The 17287-nt window shown below is 39.1% G+C and overlaps 1 pseudogene; it reads left to right on the top strand.

The window, feature by feature from the left end:
• Window positions 1-6757: 6757 nt before the first annotated feature.
• Window positions 6758-9528, top strand: LOC146476338 (uncharacterized; annotated as a pseudogene).
• Window positions 9529-17287: the final 7759 nt, after the last annotated feature.

The raw sequence follows: 17287 nt of genomic DNA, 5'->3' as shown, positions 1-17287 counted from the left end.
CTCGCGCCAGATATTCGAAAAACTGGTTAATCCGGTTTGAACCGTCACTAATCCAGGATTAGTTAATCGAGGGATAAATCTGCTTTCAGGAACGTTCTTTATTCCTAGATTAGTTATCCTAAGAATAAGAAATTTAATCGTCGTTTAATCGTTAATTGGGGGATAGTTTAATCGGCTTTCCAGGAACCGGGGCCAGAAGGCTTAAATGTCTGCTTGTTTACGTGTTGTGTAACACGTGCGGTGCATCTCGAGCTCACACGGAACATGACTACCGAGAGATTTCTGTTGGCTTTCACAAGGATGATGTCAAGAAGAGGCAAGATTGACGTGATTTGGTCAGACAATTTCAAATCCTTTAAGAACGCTGACAAAGCAGTTCAGCAATGCTGGCAAGTTGTCTCGAGCGATGCAACATGCAATGCAAGGTTGAGGGTAGTGGAATTCGTTTGAAGTTATCATTGTCAACCCCTTCGGACAATGGCTTTGAAGACGAAGGATATGATGGGCAGCTCGACAAAATTTTCTTCGTGCATGGAGGAACCGTCAAAAGTTGGCCGACAGCTTTTGGAAACGATGGGCACGAAAGTATGTGACTCAATTGATGGCTTACAAGAACCGGGCACGACCTACGCCACAATTTTAGTGGTGATGATCGCCTTCCAAGGCAACGCTGGAAACTTGGACAAACTGCAGAAACATTCAAAGGACGAGATGTACTCGTATGATCCGCTCTTGTAAAGACGCCCCAAGGAGTGTTCCGTCAACGATTACCGTACTCCACATGTTGCAGGCAGCTCACATTATGAAAGTAGACAAACAGTAGAAAGAGAACCACTCTTTCTTTTGAAAGAAGAGCTCTGTCTAAAATACAAAAAATGTCGATAACGAAATCCTCGTTATAGTGAACACAATTCAGACCAAATGTAAAATCTAACCCGGATAAAACAAATAAATGTCATCATCAACACACGACGAAAGATGAATGCTGAACAAACAAACAAAGATGAAAATCCTTAAATCATGTAACAAGAGAACAACTTCTCAGGCAACAGCTCATGATTTATACAGTATGTGCTATAGATAAAGGTATTACCTATACAGTTTTCCAGTGCCATAGCTATGTATACGGTACTGTAGCTTCATACGAACATAAAAGCACAAAATTGAACGTTTACTTAACTTCACACCACGATATCTGACTGCATAGCATACAGTTTGCAAAAATCGTCTTTTTTTTAACTCATTAAAAGTAGAACTAACATTACGAAACAAAGCACTCACCTCAGATTGTGCAGATTGCTCACTTCCATTTGCCATGTCGTCATGCTTAATCTTATCCTGTTTTCTAAAAGGGCACATACATATAGCTAAATGTCAAAGATCTCTGATGAATATATGAGAAACACGCACAACCTTGAAGAGAGCATCTAAGAGGTAATATGTATGGAAAATACAACAAAAAAGTAGTAAAATATACAGCTGGTAAGTTAGGATTCCAGTTACGACCGTCAGGCCTGGTTCATACGTCGAACTTTAAATGAGCCGAACCTAATACCTATTAAGGTCGACCCAAATAATAAAGTTCGGCAGTTGATTCAGACGTGGAACCTAACTGAAGTCGAACTTAAAGCTAAAGTGAGAAAATAGATTTTCGTGGTCAGCGGCTGTTGTTTTTACTCAACAAGATTCAAAATGGCGGGAAAGATGAATTCTGACATGGAAGAGCTTGTTTGGTAAAATATTGAAGACAGGCCAAATTCGGCTCCTATTGGTCGAGATAGGAAGAATATGACCTTCAAAGCTAATTTGCTCTTACGAGTACGTCTTTCAAAGATCTCCCTTTTCCTTTGATATAGCCTGTATTGAAAAGTTTCTGTCGGTTTGAAGTGGGTGTGCACATCAAGAATAGATTCTTTTTTTTCTTTCTTTCTTTTTTTTTTTTAATCTTTCGCATCTCAGACAAGTGTATTAAGTTGTTTCGAGACAAGAAGAACAAGCACATTCCTCTTTTCCCGCCATCTTGTTCAGAATGAAGTCCTTTGCACATGCCAAGTCGATGGAATGCGCAGACCTCTGGGATAGATATAATTATACGTAACGTAAGCATTTGGTTCGGCACATGTACAAGTTCGACGCCTGAATCGAAGTCGAACTTTTGCCGTTCTATTCGACTGGCGCAGTCGAATAGAACGACGGGTCGACCCAAATACAAATCTGTCGATCCTAACTATTCATACGTCGATCTGTACATGCGCCGAATCAAATGATTAGGTTCGGCTCATATAAAGTTCGACGTATGAGCCGGGCCTTACTCCGCAAGTATGAAGTTGCTTTAAATTTTTGATTTTTTCGACTCCTTTATGTAAAGAACAACTATCTTCTTTGAGAAAAGAATTTTTATCGTACTTTTGATGATTTTTTTCCATAACGGAACGCTATAAAAACTATCAAGTCTAATACGGTTTACATGGTGTGTTTGTTTTCTTATAAATTTTGCGAACTCTCGACCTGAAAACTCTTTTTATCGGTTTTCCTCTCAGCAGTTGGTCAAAGTCATCTTACTGTAATACAAAAAGTGAATTCAAATTCAGATCAATCGTCATCTAAGGAGGTCAGCTCTAAAAGCGCTCTAAAACCAGTTCTAAGCTAAGTTAACGCTTCCCTACAGCTCAACTCATCCCCAGCAAAACAGTTGTACAGAACCTTTCTGAACGGTTAAGTCTCGGGCACGTTGATTGTTTGAGGTGCAGAGTCTTTTGTTGGAATGATAGTTAAGAGCGCCTGTCTTTAAAAATCAGACAAATTCTAAATTTCACGGCAAGGGTGGAAAATTCGATTTCTTTCTTATTTTAATGTTAGATAGGCTAGGATATAACTAAAATCACTGTATAGTTTTTTTGGTGAAATATCCTTTCATTTCAGAGAAAAATGCAAACGACGAAAATCCGTTAAAATCGTCATTTGAGGCGCTAAATTATTAAACGGTTTTGAAAGCCTCGCATGCTAAAACTAAAACAAATCATTCTACTGCCTTTTAAACAATTAAATCTTTTTTTACAATCTCTAAATATCTGTTGGAATGATTTTGGGAAATATTGCGTTGTTTTATGTATACGAAATAATTTAATTGCGAAGGCATACAATTCACTGCAGTAAAAGTACTTCGTGAATAAATTAATTTTCACCATGTGCGAAACCTTTTAAATCGATTAAGCTGCAGGTGGTTGAACGTTAGAAGGATGGTAAAAATTAACGTAGACTTGGCAATGTTAACTGGCCTAATGACGTTCAAAATTACAGAAAACAAAACAGGACCCAAAATGGTACCCTGGGGTATACCCTTATTTACGGACTTAGCTATGTTTTATGTGGTAGGATGGAAACTTGACGCATTGTGTTCCCCAGTAGGGCAAATTTTTGTAATCGTGCCTTGCTTCCTCTAGCTCTGACAGCGAGTTTGTTATAAAATTCCATCTTCATGGCTTTAATGGCGCCCGGTTTGAACGTATTTGTCTTTTCAACGAAACACTAGCTGTACCTCGAAAAATGAACCTCTTGGAGACTGTACCGCACAGAAAGGTTTCTGTAACTATCCTTCTGGGAATAAGTTGATGTACGTGTGTTTTGCTTACAACTGATTTTTCACGAGCTTTTCGAGCTGATCTCGTCTGATGACGGGTAAAATTATCGTGTCTAAAAGTACACACGAGTGATCACGAATGACCATGAGTGACCACGAGTGAGAATAACAGGAAAATGATATACTGACGTCATAATGACGGCATTTTGCTAAAAGGCGGCCCACGGTCCACCTCAAAACCCACGGCCCGGCGGCCTGCGGCCCACTTCCCAGTTCACGGCCCCAAGGCCCGCGGCCCACCTCACCTCGGCTCCCGCCCCGGGCAATTTATTTTACGTAAAAATATTGAGGGGCCGTAGCCAGGATGAAACATAGTTAAAATTTAAGAAAGCGATCTCTGGCTAAAATGATTAAAAACTACGAGCTTTCGACTGCCCGAACTGCAGTCTTCGACGGGTAAAATGAGTGATAAGAAAGCGATGAGAAAAAATTTTAAACAAAAAGCGTGAATTGCGAAATAATAAAAATGTAGATAATTATGAATGTTTGTTAAAAAGAATGTTGTATTATCCAGGTAACGGGCAAGAATTGTTATCTGCGTTAGGTGTCACTTTGGTATGCCACGCTTCTAATGTTTTTCTGGTTCTGAAGGTGCGTTTGTCAATAATTGACGCGTTTTCAAAATCAATGACATGGTTGTTGGACCAGGCGTGATTAGCAATTCTAGAACCTTTGGCCGCAGTTTTGGTGTTTCTCAAATGTTCTTTTTTTCGGGTTTTGAAAGCTCTGCCGGTTTCCCCAATATAACACCACGAACAATTTGTACAGGGAATTTTATACACGACGTTGGTCTGCGATTCCATGGAAGATCGAAATTTCGGAGCTGGGAACTGTTGTTGTAGTGTGGTAAATGGTTTGTTTACAACTGCGACATCGTCTTTTACGCCCACTTCAAGATAATGGATAACTATTTTAGCCAATTTAGCTCAGAAAGTTTGCTTGAAAGGATATCTAGCCCCAAATTGCTAATTTCGGTAGTCAGTCGTCGGTAGTCTAGTGGTAAAGTTCCGCTTGGGAATCCGACGACCCGGGTTCGACCCTTCTTTTTCTAACTCAAAAAAGTAGAAAAAAGTAGCCAAGTGTTTTATTTATAATATTTCCAGATTTTTGGTCAGCGGTATACTACAACGCATGCTGAGATGGCATCGGCATGTGAGTGTGAATGAATGAATGAATGACTTTATTTCCCGTATTGAAATAATACAGCAAGTATTATGTTGTTACAATCTATACTTGGGGGGAAGACTAAGGAAATTTTTGCGAGCTTTTATAAAGTAGTCTCCCTTAAAAAAAAAAACCTTATCTAAATTTAGTCAGATGGTATCAGAGACTGGAATTACATACAAAAATTATTAACCAGTGCAAATAATGTTATGCTAAGCTAACTAATCAATTTCCAAAAATAAGATCTATGTCAGTATCACTTTTGCAATATAAATTGCTTGATTTTCGTTTTAAAGATTTTTGAAGATGCAGAGCATTTGACAGTCTTCGGTATTTCATTCCAGAGTTTAATTATCTTTTCCCTAGTAGAGTATTTTCCATAATTTGTTCTGTTAAATGTTTTGTGAAGTTGTTTTGTTGCCCTAGTATTATAACTATGCACTTTAAAGTTCTCTATAATCAGCAATTTCTTTTGGAAACTGGTCAGCAATTCCGATTTTAGTACCTTTTAGGAGATATGCAGACTTCCGAATATGCTCTTTATCTTGGTACCTTAAGCCTGGTTCACACTTGCAACATAACGACATAACGACATAATGACATAATGTCATAAAGACATAATCGCTTATGTCGGTAATGTGAACACTGACATAAAGACATAAGGTTCGGTGAAAAGAATACTTTAAAAATGGCGGAACAAACACTTGTTGCCTTTGAGATGATTTAATTTGTTTATTCGACGAAGGTGTCGTCGACGACAACAAAGGGAAAAAATTGCTAGAAGAAAAGAGTGGGTGCGTCCAGTATTTCAGGAAGAAGCTAGAAGAGCATCTACACGTCTTTTATCATACAGTATTGGATAAGTTCGAACCACTTCAGCAAGTTCTTCTTCATCTACATGGGCCCCACCAGGGTTGCTCCGTCATATCCTCCAACTCCACTGTAGCCGCCATATTGAAAATAGTGCTGGTGGCGAACTGGGTTCGACAATTTTTGCCGCTCTCTGATTGGTGGTTTGTTGTGTCGTTATGTCGAAGTTGTTCACACTTGTTTGACAGCAACATAACGACACAACGACATGGACATAACGACATAAAGAAAAGATCAGTTTTTTCCTTATATCGTTATGTCGATGTCGTTATGTTGCCAATACGTTATTATGTTTACATGTTCACACTGCTAACATAACGACATAACGAAGTGTGAACCAGGCTTTAGGAATTTAGCAACAATTGGTCGAGGTTTTCCGTCATCTCGCTTTCCACCTAGCCTGAGAGCTCTCTCAATTTCTATGTCATTAGACTCGTCGATGGCCATCGTTTTTTGGAGCAGTTCCCTCAGTACGGCAAAAGGATCATCTTTTTCTTTCTCTGGGAGGTTGTAAAATACAAGATTGGAACGCACTGAACGCGACTTCATGTCCACGAGCTCCCTTTGTAAATCGGCATTGCGTGTTTCAATCCTTTCGATGCTCTCCTCAAGACTCTCAATCGAAGTGCCTTGTTTCTTCTGTTCAACCTTTATCTCGTCAGTTGTGTCGTTGACAAAAGTAAAAGATTCTTTAAGCTCTTTGATTTCGTCATCAATGCGTTCTAGGTGTTTCTCTATATTGTCAAGCTTGTTTAGTTTCGTGTTGATTTCGCTCAATATTTTCATGATGTCGGACTATCCATCATTTTGTATTCTCATTTGATTTGTACTTGGCTTTACTGGAGTGCTGGATACCGAATTATTGAGTTCTTTCGCAGAGCGCTCAGAATTCGTGCCCATTTCTGATACCTTATATTGTGTGGTCGACCGACTTGTCGATGGACAACGGTGAGACTCGATTCGTTAACTTTGTAATTTCAATCATTTTAATCCTCTGCGATCCTTGTAGCTGTTACTTTTTCCTTAGAGAAAAACGTTTGATCCTATATATGTACGCCCGTACATATAAATGTTTGTACGTCGATGACACAGACAAAAAAATATGGACTGGACCGCGGGCCGTGGGGCCGTGAACTGGGAAGTGGGGCGCGGGCCGCTGGGCCGTGGGCTTTGAGGTGGACCGCAGGCCGCCTTTTAGCAAAACCCAACAACAATGTATATCGACAGATAGAGCCAAACATTACGGCTGAGGGATTATTAAAACTGCCTGAGCAAAGTGTGCAAGTTCCGACAAAAGTTAAACACACACTTACTGAGGATGTGAACGCTGTGAGAGTTGGAACTCCGTCTGGTACACCTCAACCTTACAGCTGTTCTCATGTCTGTCCTGCACCACAGCTTTCCTTTGTAGAACCTGTTGATCTGACGTCATTCCATACCATGATACAAGCTTAAACCATGCTTCTTCAGGCAGAAGGTTGTAATCAATTTCATCTATCAAAAGGTTTCTTAGAGTAAAGCCATCAGCTAAACAAAACAGAAAACTTGTAAGAAGAATAATTTATTAAATAGATGATATACATGTACAAGGTAGATGACAAATTTAAATCTTTAACAGAAAACTTGGCTGTTTAGGATTTAATATGCTACTGCAATTAAATGAACAAATATCCGCTTCCTGGGCAACAATATTTACACGGAATGCCCGCAGGGCAGGCGGTGTCTAGGTTTGGGTCGGGTATCTTATTACGCGGGATGCCCTAGGGAGCATACCGTGTCTAAAAACGGGACGATTTCTTTTTTTACGCGGAATGCCCGCAGGGCAGGCCGTGTCTAGGTTTGGGTCGGGTATTTTTTACGCGGGATGCTTTGAAGGGGCATACCGTGTCTAAAAATGGGTCGATTTCTTTTTTTTTTTTTTTTTTCTTCGTCGTAGCCACAAATCTGTACATTAATTTATTCATTAAACTCTCCCCTCTCCTACTCGGGATGTATTGTTCTGATTGTCTTCAACAAAAGTAGGCCAATCAAAATCTATTCTTGTCGCTTATATCGCGAGGGAGGGGACCCACTCACCCCTACCTGTGTGACGTCAACGCATCATTTGATTTATTCATTAAAATTGCATTAAATTGTGGCGCCATAATTGTTAACATGTTGTGGACTCAAGTGTGCCGTTTTCAAACGGAAATTTCACCATTTTGAAGCGGTTAATCGAAAGAATAACTTCTAAGAAGCACTCGACATCTAAAACTGTGGAAATTGGAGAGTTCCTGGCAAAGGAATCGTGCTTTATTTGACAGTCCTGAACCACGATGGGAGACTTAAAAGAGGTCATTGAGAAGCTTACGTTATCGTAATGGAATTTCCGAAATTTCCGGTGAGACCCTCAGTAACTTAACACAAGGGAAACAACATAACGCGATCTTCGCGATTCAAAATATTCCATTAGCAAGGATAGTTTTATCAATCTGCGAAGCATACAGTTGGAATAAATGAATTAGCCACATTAGCCACTGTCAGCATCTCGCGTAAATGCCAGTATAGGCATCTTGGTTTTTTTTTTTTCTTCGTAGTAGCTACAAATCTGCACATCAATTTATTCATTAAACTCTCCCCTCTTCTACTCGGGAAGTATTGTTCTGATTGTCTTCAACAGAAGCAGGCCAAAAGCATAGAAAAGACGGAGACCATTATCATTTGGCCATCAAACTGGACAGAAACCAGCGGTGGATGATGTCCAAACGCTATTTGCAGCGCACATATGGTATCACCGTGCACTACTCGAGCCGTCATCATAATTACTATAGTGCTTGGCTGTACGTCACTAAGTCTGATAGAGAATTCAAGGAGAGCTCAGGGCACCCAGATCTACGTAACCGAGGTGCACCTCGAACTGACCTAGCCAGTAGAGGCCGAAGACAAAGTGCTAGGAGAGAAGATGACGCGGAGCAAGGCAGGGATGGAGACAAGACTTCAAACAGTGATAATAGTGAGCCTCAACGAAATGAATCAAACAACCCGAGAAAAAGGCGTCTGTCTGCCTTGGAAGTGTCTGAAATTGTCGTAGAGAAGGGGATTAAAAGTGTTACTGAACTTCAGGCGTTAGCTGGTGAACAAAAAAGTCAAGGAAAAACGGACTTGGCTGAATTTATTGTGAATAGAGCGCCACGTGTGGTCTCCGATATCGTGAAGACTGCCTGGGACATGGAGAACACCAACGCGACACTACAACGTTCACGAAAGAGCAGAATGCTGCTGCTAGAAGAGGCAAGAGAAGGCGATTGTGACGGATGCGATGGCCAGTGGCGACTTTGTGCCGAGGAGATCTTGGAAAACAATGGTATCGATGTGGAGCTTTTTCGCACTGCTGTAAACGAGTTATTATTGCACGGCCGAGGCAAAAACCGTAACCTCGTAGTGACCGGATCCACAAACTGCGGGAAATCGTTTCTATTAAATCCACTGAAAGTCATCTATCGCACTTTCTGCAATCCAGCAACAGGTACGTTTGCTTGGGTGGGCGTTGAAAATGCGGAATGTATCCTCTTAAATGACTTTAGGTGGTCAGCGCAAATTATCCCGTGGCACGATCTATTGTTGTAGTCCATTTGCCCGCGCCAAAGACCCATTATTCTACCGACATCTGTTTGCAAAGAGACACTCCCGTCTTTGCCACAGGGAAAGGCCTCCTAGTCTATGTCAAGAACGGAGTAATTGACCAACAAGAAACGGATATGATGTCCTCAAGGTGGAGAATTTTGAAGCTGCGTCATCAAGTTCCGCGCGAGGCGCAGCGGGAAATACCGCCCTGCCGAAAGTGCTTTTCTAAGCTCGTTGTGGGTCGCCCTTAGAAACCGTGCACGCACAAAGACTAAATTTAGCTGTCAATTGTTATTATTAAAAACGTTTTGTTAAAGCAGTACACAGTAAGCAATTTGCAACGGTTCACATAACGTGGACAAAATATATATTGTTCCTTTTCTTTTATTGGGCATGTGAATCGTTGTGAACCATTGTGAACCGTTGAATTCAAATATTTCATTATGTGAACCGTCAAGAATCACTTAAAAATAATATACACCGTTTAAAACGAGCTGTCCAAATGTGATACATTTGAATAGTCAAGCAAAGTGCTGCCAGTTAAGTCACGCGCGCTACAATTTCGTCCATGACCACGCACGCTCACTCGCAAATCTAAAAGGTCTTCTGCTTTCGCTGTTATTTCTTTGTTTTTGTTTGGCATGATTTTTTTGGTTCGTTTGTTTGTTTGTTTTTCATTTGTCTCTTTGTTTCTTTTTCTGATTATTTTTTGGTTCACACCCCCCACCCACCCTCCCCCCCCCAACAAAAAGATGTCACACCCACAGAGGCGAAAGAAAAAAAGTGAACAAGAGAAAGGCTGGAAATGGGTACGAAAAATTCAGTGTACTCTACGTGTATATGATTAGATTTAGTGAAGCCGCTTTTTCGAGGGAGGTACTTTTCCAAAATATGCCACGCATTTTCTGTCGGTTCATTACAAATTTTAATCCATTCTGTTGCATAAGATGGAAAACTTGTTTACAATAAGTAGAGTAGTTTAAATGTCACGCACGTTTCCACCACTGTACAGTAGTGTCACGAAACAAATGCCAATAATTTAGAGTGTAACAAACATTACAAAGAGTATGCTAAGTAATGAACAAAAGCAGTTGTAAACAGATCAGCGAAATAGCTTGAAATAAAATGATCAGTATTTTGTTTTACCGCCTTTCTTGCTTATTATTGAATCCATTCTTTTGTTCAAACTTTCGATAATTTTATCAATTACAGCCTTATCCATACTCAATATTGTCTCTCTTACGCGTTTAGAAGAGTCCGGAAAACTTTCCCAAGTTATGTTGTTCGCGATGGCGTCCTTTGTCAAGCGGTCTTTTACGAGCTTAAAAAAGTTCTCGATTGGATTTATATCTGAGCTCCTGGGAGGGATGGAAAGTACTTCGGCTCCCAATGCTAGCCAGGAGCAACGTGCCAAAGCACTGTTTTGGCTCGGATCTCCATCTTGAATCCAAAGCTTGGAGTCCCCTTTGTTTGCTTTTTCAAACATGTCGCCAAATCCTCTTTCGACAAGGTCTTTAAAGTAGTGCCCGTCCAATTTGTCATATTGTTCGCAAAGGACTGCTCCTTCTCGATAACTGATCGCTACCATGAACTTGGCCATCTGCCCACCAGAACCACAATGAGACCCTTTTGCCGTGCATCCAATACTTAGGCCCTCTTCAGGTTTTCGCCAAATGCGAGCCTGCGTTGATCGAGCCTGATGTGCTGGCTTATATTTGTGTACAAAACTAACCCCATCTAAATAGAAAGCGACTTGTTCAGTCCACAGGGAGCTTGTATACTCACGCTTTATCCCACGTGCAAATTTCAGCCTCTTTTCGTGATCTGCTACTGTTAAGATCCCTTTTCGACGGGCTTGTATGTACTTGTAGCCGTGTCTGTGTAGCAGACGCCTTACGGTTTTACAGGAGACAGGTCTAGCATCTATTCCCACTTCCAACATCAGCCTCTTGACAGTAAAGGAACCCTCTTGTCTTCTAAGAACATCGATTTTTCGCAATAGCAACCGCTCGTCGCGTTCACTAAGTTTTCGAGGACGTCCCCTGCGCTGAATATCTTCTCGACCCACATTCCTTTTTAAACACCAATTTTCGTTATTTAGGATTCGGTAAAGCGATGAACGAGGAATATTGTATTTCCTCACTATGTCTTGCTTTTTGACGCCATCGTTTTCCATAATGAAACAAAAATATGCGCGGATTTCCGCACCGATAACTCCGTGAAAAACCATTTGGTTGAAAACTTCTCACCAATAATGAGTCACTTGTGACGCAATAATTACATTCTAATGCGCGTGACGGGCCTTTTCGCGGAGAAGTGTTGACGCTGAGTATGCTGGGTACACGGCACATTTTCTACATGAAATGAGTATGCTTAAAATTCCTATCTTTCTTAAAAGCATCAAATTCAGACAATCAGGGACAAAAGTTGTTGACACACATAAAATTACCAACCTTTATCCCTAGGTTTAAATTCTCCTTCTCCCCTAGTGAAAGGTAGCTTCCCCTTCCCCCCTTTTCAATATTGGAAACAAATAAACATGCAGGAAGCGTTTTGCAACATTGTTTGGGGGGGGGGGGGGGAGGGGGTGACTACAGATGAAAAAGGTGTTTTCATTCAAATACAAAATACCATGGTTAGTTCGAAAGCGTTAGTTTTGGTAAATTGTGTCAACACTTTTGTCCATGATCGTGGATTAAATTGTGGCGCCATATTGTTAACATGTTGTGGACTCAAGTGTGCCGTTTTCAAACGGAAATTTCACCATTTTGAAACGGTAAATCGAAAGAATAACCTCTACGAAGCACTCGACATTAAAATGGGTGGAAATTGGAGAGTTCCTGGCAAAGGAATCGTGCCTTGTTTGACAGTCTTAGACCAAGATGGGAGACTGAAAAGAGGTCATTGAAAAGCTTACGTTTTCGTAATGGAATTTCCGAAATTTCCGATGAAACCCTAAGTAGCGTAACACAAGGGAAACAACGTAACGCGACCTTCGTGACTCAAACTATTCCATTAGCAAGGATAGTTTTATAAATCTGCGAAGCATACAGTTGGAATAAATGAATCGGTCACAGCATCACGCGTAAATGCCAGTATAGGCATCTTGTTTTCTTTTTTCTTCCTCGTAGTCACAAATTGGCACATTAATTTATGCATTGAAATATGTCCTCCCCTAGTAGGGATGTATTGTTCTGATTGTCTTCGACAGAAGCGGCCCAATCAAAATCTATTATTTAGGCACATATCACGAGAGAAGGGACCCACTCATCCCTTCCCTGTGTGACGTCAAATCATCGTTTGATTTATTCATTAAAGCTACATTAAATTCTACCCTCCCTTAGAAGGGATCTATTGTTCTGATTGTCTTCAACAAAAACGGCCCAATCAAAATCCATTATCGGCGCGTATATCACGAAGGAGGGGACCCACTCATCTCTACCTGTGTGACGTCAAAGCAAATCATCATTTAGAAGGTTGTCTTCGTTCAATGGCGGCCACATGTATGAATTTAAGTCTCTGATCTGCCGTTTTCAGAAAGAAAACAAACCTTTTTCAAGCGTTAAATCGAAATAATAACTTCTAAGTAGTACTCGAAAGTTTAAAGGGTGGAAACTGGGAGAGTTCACAGCGAAGAAACTACGCTTTCACAAACAGATCGAATAATTCAATGCGAAGAAAACCAGACCAGTTCAAGCGGGGGTTATGACGTTATCGCACAGTAATTTCCGGTATGATTCCCTGTAACACAACGATAAAATATCACGCAGTCTCTCTGAATAAAACCATTCAATTACTTTCAATTGCGAAGGGAGGATAGTTTTTTTGCGAAGAATACAATGGGGAATAAATGGGGCTACATTAAGCATTCCGTGTAAATGCCATTAGGGGGGCATCTTGTTAGTTCAACGAAAAAAAATAACATCAAAATGAAGAACCCTTGAAGGGGTATCTTAAGTTTGCTGTACTTAAAGTGCCTATGAAGTAAAAAATAAATTATACTTATTTAAAAGGTCTTTTAAAGTGCCGGACGAATAATGGCACTCCAGAGATAGCTAGAGATCTTCAAGTTTTTGTTTATAAGGTAAACTGATGATGACACAAATTGTAGACTATCTCAGAAAATATTGGAGTGATGTAATGCTCACTTGGCACCAGTGATGTACCTCAGGTAAGACAAAATTATTGTGAAAAACTTCTGTGCTGTTGCCATGGCAACAATTTTGCTTTCGGGTCTATTTCATGCTTCATTGATGCTATCATTTTTTCTCTTAATCAGACATCGTTTACTCCCAATGAGCTGGTGAAAAGACTTAGGGCAATATGGGTACTTCGTGCGTTTCAAGTAGAATGCCATGGTGTTTGGCCTAATTGTGGAGAATGAGTGATGTAAATTTACAGTAGATGTCGTGTGTTACTTTCCATATCAAGTTTCACATATTATGGTCACTCGAGGACATAACTATTGTAACAAACATGATGTACAACTTAAAAAGTACCCATGGAAGAGGTCGGTTGTTTTTTAACAGCACATTTTTTAGGCCAATATCTCATTATATAGTATAGCTAGTTCCTTTCACAACTCTAATATATAAAAGCCTGTTTGGGGAGATTGACAATAAAACTGAGGGAGGGAGGGAGGATAAAGTAGTATTTCTCACGCACGAAACACAAGCAAGGATGTCATGAGCTACAAAGCACTTGTCAAGACCCTGAGAGTCAGCAAATCAGATTTGTTTCTCTCCTGATCTCATACATGTATATAAGCAATAAAAGCAACTTTTCTGAAATGTTTGTTGTTCCATGACCAATCTGCAGATGCTAGATAATACTGTAAGAAGACTTAACCAAAACCACAAGTTAAAACAAGAACCAATATAACACTGTGTGGTTTATTCACGTTGGATCCGATTGGTTCTTTTTCAAAACAGATTGAACATTCTTCATAAACATTTCAGAAATTCTTTTAGCATTCACAGTTTTCATGGTTGCTCTGTAAAATAATGCTTTACTTAATTTAATTACTATCATCATTCCCTTTAGAAACGCTGTCTGTTTCAATACGATTTAAAGAGAGGGATAGACAGTTCAGCTGACATGATAATATAATATAAAAATGACTATGACTTGTATGAATCAAAAGCCCATTTAATTAAATAGTTCATTGTTTATGAACCATTCTGAAGTGAGAACTTAGATAACTTGGTTGAAAAATAAACCTTGTGAAGAATTTTCATGGTTGATGATTTTAATTCAGGTGATCGCATTGTTTGTCTCATGCAAATACCTGTAAAATACTGTCAACCGTACATAAATCTTTCGGATCAACACTAATAATTATTCAATATTAATAGTGTCGGTGTTTCCACTGACATTTTCTGAGAATTTTGGTCATCTGTCATCAGTTTTGCTAGGACTAATTAGATCTAATGTGATAACTGAAGTACAATTTTGAGTGGGATTTTTAAAGCCATAAAATAAAATGTTATGAAACAGAAATATGCACATGCACTGAAAAGTGAAAAGGGCTGACCCTTCCCTTAAACTCACAAATCATAACTTGCATTAAAAGTTCACATGCAAAAATGCAAAAATGGCTGACATTTTAGTATTCTTTTGTCTGCATTCATATTAGCCCTACTCGTTTAAGGTAATTGCTGGTAAAACTGAAATATTCTTTTGATTTTTGAACCCAACTCAAGAAAGGTGTTAGTAAGGCTAATTTGAATGCAAACAAAAGAATATTTATGTCAACCATTTTTGCATAGGGACTATAAGTGCACATCGCCATTCAACATGACAATACTGATAAAGTCTTGTACATAAACATCACATCAATTAATAGTATAACACAAAAATGACTAAATAGATGAGAAGTAAGATGAGAAAACAATGTCTATAAAAAGTAAGAAATAATGCTGATGATGCATGCATTTAAATATTTAAGTTGTTTAGTTACAAGACAACATTAATACATTTATTCTCAAAGGGTTGCCTAAGAAAGAAAACTATTTAGAATAGTGTCATTCCACGCATTTTGCTTAAAATCTTAAAAATTAAGAGTTAAAGAAGAAAAATCATCTACAATACAAAAAGTCATGATCAATCAGAAATATGCTATACATTTGAACCAGAGCTGTTTGCAGCACAGTGTAGCAACATGTTTTTTTTTTTTTTTTTTTTTTTCATATTTAGCACATTTTAGCACATCAAATGCTGTGCATGCAATGTATAATGTCTTCCAGCTTGGGACTTTCCCATGGCCTTGCATGAATTAACTTCAAAGTTCTAACCCCAGGACTAGTAACTGGCACAGATCAGCTGCTTGGAAACTTACGAATATTAATAAAATAGACAACAACCTACAACCAAGTACAGTCAACTCTCTCGTAAGCGACCACCCTTGGTGCACGACAAAGTGGTCGCTTACGGGAGGTGGTCACTTACGGGAAAGATCAACAAACTAAGCCTAATACTGGATTGATTAATTAATTACATAAAAATATTACCTTGGCAGCTAAAATTAGGCAAATAGAAACTTATTTATTTGATTTTTTCACATTTATTCATTCTTCTGATGAAACTTTGTATAACATGGTTCATGACCTTCATTTTGGAACAGATCACTGTAACAATTCCCATTTACCTACAGATCTAATTATAGCCACCTTCTCTGTCTGTAAACTTTCGTTATCTGTCAGCAGTATGGGGAAGCGTCATCAAAATTGAACTTTTGTCACTTCTGAGTACAGTGGAACCTCGATTTAACGAAGTCGCTGGGGACCGGCCAAATTTGTTCGTTAAATCGAGGGTTCGTTATATCAAAAACCTCGATATAACGAACTTGAGGGGAAACCACCAAAATGTTCGTTATATCGAGGTCATAGTTAATGATTGATTTTCAACACAAGTGACTTCTGTCACGCAATTCAATGCAATTTTTGTCACCCAGATATGCTGCATTTTGAGATGGCTTTCAGTAGCAATTATTTTCACTTTTGAGAAGACGTGCAGCTTTTGTTTGCAAAAAAACGACACTTTCAGAGTGTTGATCTGTTCAGCGTTTATCTTCTGTCATGTGTTGACATTGTAATTCGTTATATCGAGGTAGATTTTACGTTTGGGCTTCCGTATTATGTTCGTTATATCGAAGAATTCGTTCTATCGAAGTTCCTTATATCGAGGTTCTATTCCATACATTTTACTGTAACATTGGCCGGGACATAGAATATCGTTCTTTATATCGAGGACTTCGTTAAATAGAGGTTCCTTAAATCGAGGTTCCACTGTAATGACTTACAAGCGATCATACGTCATTATGTGGGGTGGTCGCTTACCGGAAACAGAAAACAAAAGAATATGTGTAATTTCTGGCCTAAAAAGTGGTCGCGGTCCCTTAAGAAATTTGAGTGGTGGTCGCTTAGGAGAGAGCTCTTGAAACAGTATTTAACTGAGAAACAAAACGGTTGTTTACAAGGTGGTCGCTTACAGGAGGTGGTCGCTTACGAGAAGTGGTCGCTATGAGAGAGTTGACTGTAAAACATAAAGGAAAGGTGTGAGTTATTACGCAACCCCAAACGCAAAATTTATTCATAACAATTGAATTGATGAAGCAAATAATTCTAAGAATTAATCTTGATACTTTAGAAGAATGCAGACATTTCAATTTGCACATCTACATGTATCTTAATATGCTTCCAAGGAATGATGGAGACTGCTATTACATTATCTTAATGGATTAAATTGAACAATTCAAACAGATCACACATCTGTAAACGTAAAGCTTAAATTTGAAAAGTTGGTGCTGCATGTATTGAACTACATGATATAAATCAATAAGTATGCAAGTCTCATTCACTGTTAGGAAATTCAACAAAAATGTGTGAAAAAGCATCTGAAGCGTTAAAATTAAGTTATAAAGGAATGTACATGTAACTGAAACACAAACCACTTATTATTATTAAAAGTATTTACTTTTTCGTATGCATTAATTGTACATGCAAACAATAT

This window comes from Pavona decussata, unplaced genomic scaffold (assembly GCF_977016875.1).
Source record: "Pavona decussata unplaced genomic scaffold, jaPavDecu1.1 SCAFFOLD_78, whole genome shotgun sequence".
NCBI lineage: Eukaryota > Metazoa > Cnidaria > Anthozoa > Scleractinia > Agariciidae > Pavona > Pavona decussata.
The sequence above is the reverse complement of the archived record's forward strand: the minus strand, read 5'-3'. Positions and strand labels throughout refer to the sequence as shown.